Source organism: Mustela putorius, unplaced genomic scaffold (assembly GCF_011764305.1).
Source record: "Mustela putorius furo isolate JIRA1106 unplaced genomic scaffold, ASM1176430v1.1 tig00000275_pilon_pilon_pilon, whole genome shotgun sequence".
NCBI lineage: Eukaryota > Metazoa > Chordata > Mammalia > Carnivora > Mustelidae > Mustela > Mustela putorius.
The window spans coordinates 12,182,704-12,186,808 of NW_025421341.1; positions in this window are offsets into that span (position 1 = coordinate 12,182,704).

A 4,105-nucleotide genomic window follows, 5' to 3' on the forward strand; every position below is an offset into this window, starting at 1 on the left:
TTACGTCATGGTGCACATAGAAAATGAAGTGTTTTCATAACACTAAACTAAAGAGTATTTTGAGTGTTTATTTGGCACTTAGTAGAACAAAATATTGTCTTCATATGCTATAATAAGGATGACAGTCAGTAAAACCCAAAGTATTACAGAAGATTTTAAATATTGATATTGTGTAAAATTCCCAAATATTTTAAAAATACTTTAATGAGAAACTTGATCTTGCTTTCTAGACGTAACTGTTAAATATTAAATTGCATGCTTGAAATGGCTATATCCAGTTCCCGATCAAGGTATTTTAATGATGAGGTCTTCGAATTCTTGGTCGTCACCATTGACAAGAAACTTTGTTTACATAAGTAGCTGATGAAACAATTTTAAACCATTTTTGAAACCATTCAAAAATTGAAGATTTCGTTTAGGGCCTAACAGCTCTTCTTGTTCTGTCATTGACAAATGCGATGTAGATTTTTTTGTGTGATAATACAAATGGGTTTGAAATGCAATGGAATTTTTTCATCTCAAGTATTTCTAAATATTTGAGGTACATGTAAAACCAGGGGGCAGTGTACATGGATAGCCTTAGTGGGTCTTACTAACATGATGTATGTCTCTAATTTTGAGTGGAAGTCTTTAGAGCAAAATTCAGAAAGTGTTTTAAAAAGGTATCCTGGGGTGCCTGGGTGGCTCAGTGGGTTAAAGCCTCTGCCTTCAGCTCAGGTCATGATCCCGGGATCCTCGGATGGAGCCCACATCGGGCTCTCTGCTCAGCAGGGCCTGCTTCCTCCTCTCTCTCTGCCTGCCTCTCTGCCTACTTGTGATCTCTGTCTGTCAAATAAATAAATAAATAATCCTTTAAAAAATAAATAAAAAGGTATCCTATTTTTGGCTCCACGATAGTGAAGTTCTGATTGTGTGTGTGTGTGTGTTGTTACAGCAGTCACCCTGCAACTTGTTTGGATGTCTCTAAGCAAACAGAGATAAGTCAACAGAAGAGATTTTAGGGCATATACCTCGAGCTGTTCTTGTGAGGATGTGGCCATCCCCAAATCCAGCTGTCTGCACCTCACCATTGAAACTATCCAGCAGCTGGAGTGTCCCTGGTCCATATGGTCAGCAGCTCAGCCAGCAGCAGTCTTCTTAAGTAGCTGTCTGGGTAACTGGACACATTCTTGGCTTCACACAATACATCCCAGCACAACAGGGAAAGCCAATGCTTTTCATCTTTATTCTTGGGAACTGAGGGGTGAGCTATCAGGTCCCACTCTGTCTAGACTGCCCCTTCAAGGGAGCGCTAGGTGACGTGGCCAAAAGTTGCTTTGGCTGCCCAGGCCTTTGTGACTACCCAAAAGGCTTGGAGGACAGAATCTCTTGATACACTTTTAACCCCTTTGTGGTGCATGGGTGTGCTGTGGCTCACTGATGGACGCAGGGGACTGAAGTCTATACATTTCCCAACGTTCCTTACATCCTTGAGTTCCAGATGTGACCTGGCTTCCTCCAAGCAGATGTACCTGCTTGAGATTAAGAAGGCCAGATGAGGAGCAAACCATTCTTTCTGCCAACAACTGAGGAGCATTTGATTTTTCTGGAATAGCAATAGCAGAGGTCCCAGGGTGTGGTGCGGCAGGATATGGGGCGCTCTTTTGCTGGTGGGAGTTGTGACGAAGATGCTGGGTCTCCAGAACTAAGAACCAGGCAGCATCTTCATGATTTTCCAGCCTCTGTGCGGTCTGCAGAGATAGGCGCTCTTCTGCACAGCCCGTTTTGTGCTGGTGGTCTGAGTCTCACGCCTGGAAGTGAGGCTGGAGGTGCTCTTCTAGTTCTCCCTGTCACCTTGTAGGAGGAAGCAGGCTTCTCTGAATGGCCAGAAGTTAACATCTAAGCACATCGTGTTTAAGCTGGATAGAGTGGTTTTTGGTAAAGATACTGGAACGTTATCTATCTATCTATGTGTTTATCTATCTATCGTGGAGCCGAAAATAGGATACCTTTTTAAAACACTTTCTGAAATTTGCTCTAAAGACTTCCACTCAAAATTAGAGACATCCATCATGTTGGTAAGACCCACTAAGGCTATCCGTGTACACTGCCAGCTCGTTCTACATGGTTCTTACCCTCAGGAGAGCCTTCCAGGCAGCGATAAATGTTCCCTGGCAGATGAAAGGCAAGACCTCTTCTCTTTATTTTCTACTTGTACACCCAGTTTTCACCATACTTCTCCAGTTTTCAACTCTGGAAATCTGTCAGTTCCATCTCAGGCAATCTCTGTACACTAGGACCCGCATCATCCCGAAGAGGGAGAAAATATCATCTAATTTTTGCCGAATTGTTTTAGGAAATCCATTCCTATTTTTGAAAAAAAAAAAAAAAGGCAACGAATAGGGAAAGACGTAGAATTTGTCAAATACATAAAACTTTCATCTTGTCATAACTTTTAAGTTAAATTAGACAAAAAAGCCAATGCTATCCTATTTCAGAAACTTTGAAGTGCTTTGATGTCACTTAGACTCATCAGAAAATCTCCTGTCTTACCTTATTAAATGCTAGCCTCAAAGAAAATCAAAGATGAAGGAAACCGGGCAATGGCATCTTCATCAGCTCGCGGTTCACATCAAGTTAGCAGCCTCCGCTAGTGCCTCTGCAGCCGCTGCAGGTTGTAGGCAAGAGGGAGGCCCACACAGTGCAACCCACGGAGCTGTGCCTTCGAAGTGCCCACTCTCTACCCAGCCATGCCCCACCCCCAGCAGGACCCACCTCAGCCACAGGGCTGGGGTTGTAAGAGGGCTCCTCTGCTCTCTAGCTCCTTCAAGTCCTCCTCAGGGAGCATCCGCCTCCACAGCCATTTTCCTCAAAGCCCCACCTCAGGCCAGGGCAGGGAGATCAGAACAGGGCTCAGCCTCCTACCTTGCCCAGAAATATTTCTTGGCTGGCGTGGGTAAACACGCAGCCGCAAAGAAAACCAGAAGCAAGCGAGACAGTGCTGGTCACAATGTTGAGGATGTGGATGTTAGAGTACTTGTGAATGGACGTGCTCACTTTTGGAAAAGGACAGACTCTCTGCATTTCTCACCAGGTGCTTTAAGAAACACAAACCCACCAAGACTTGTCTGATGCGAATTTCATTTTGATTTTGAGAGCCATATGGGCTTTTTTTTTTTTCCATTTAAAATATTCTCAATTGTAAATACACATCTTCTGGAACTGTTTGTAGGGGTGCAGTTCAGCGGCACTGAGCGCACTCCCACTGAGGCACGGCCATCACCACCCTCCCTCTGCTGGATTCTATTCTGCCTGCAGAATGGACACTGGTACCCCCTGAACAGTAACTCCGCATCACTCTTCCTGCCAGCCCTTGGCAACCACCACTTTTTCTCCATCTGTATGAATGTGATCACCGTAGGTACCTCATATGAGTGGAATCATACAGTATTTGTCCTTTTGTGTGATGGCTTATTTCACTCAATGTAGGGTCCCCTGGGTCCATCCCTGTGAGAGCAGGTGTGAGCATTTCCTTCTCTTCTAAGGCTGAGTAATGCCCTATTGTGTGTATATGCCACATTGTATTAATTCATCCATCTATCCATGGACACTCGGGCTCTTTCCATCTCTAGCATCAGTGTGTTGTGGGTTTTATTCCCCCCCAGAAACACGTTATTCTCTTGAGTGTCAAACTGTTTTAAATATCGGTTTCTCATTTCCAGAGCATTTTCTTACTCTATGGATGATGTATTTCTGTCTCTATTTGTTATCTATCATCTCCTCTCCGTAGAGTCTTTAGTTGTTTATTTTTTTTTTATTTAAGCACATGTTACAGTAGGACATTTTATGTGTACTGATATCCCTTCACTGTGGATTTAATATTTGAAAATAGCAAAAAGTCACATAGGGAAAATTTGATGAACCGAGAGGCTGATGACATTGCAAGAGCAATGACCATTTACGAGGTGACTCCTATAAGCCGGGCACTCACTGTGCGAGCCCTTCATCGGTAATCTCATCCAGTCCATACCACAACCCTGTCTGGTGGCTATGAACACATGTTAATATCATTTTATAGAACAGAACTTGATACTCAAGGGCTTTCAATGACTTTTTTAGGGGTGCA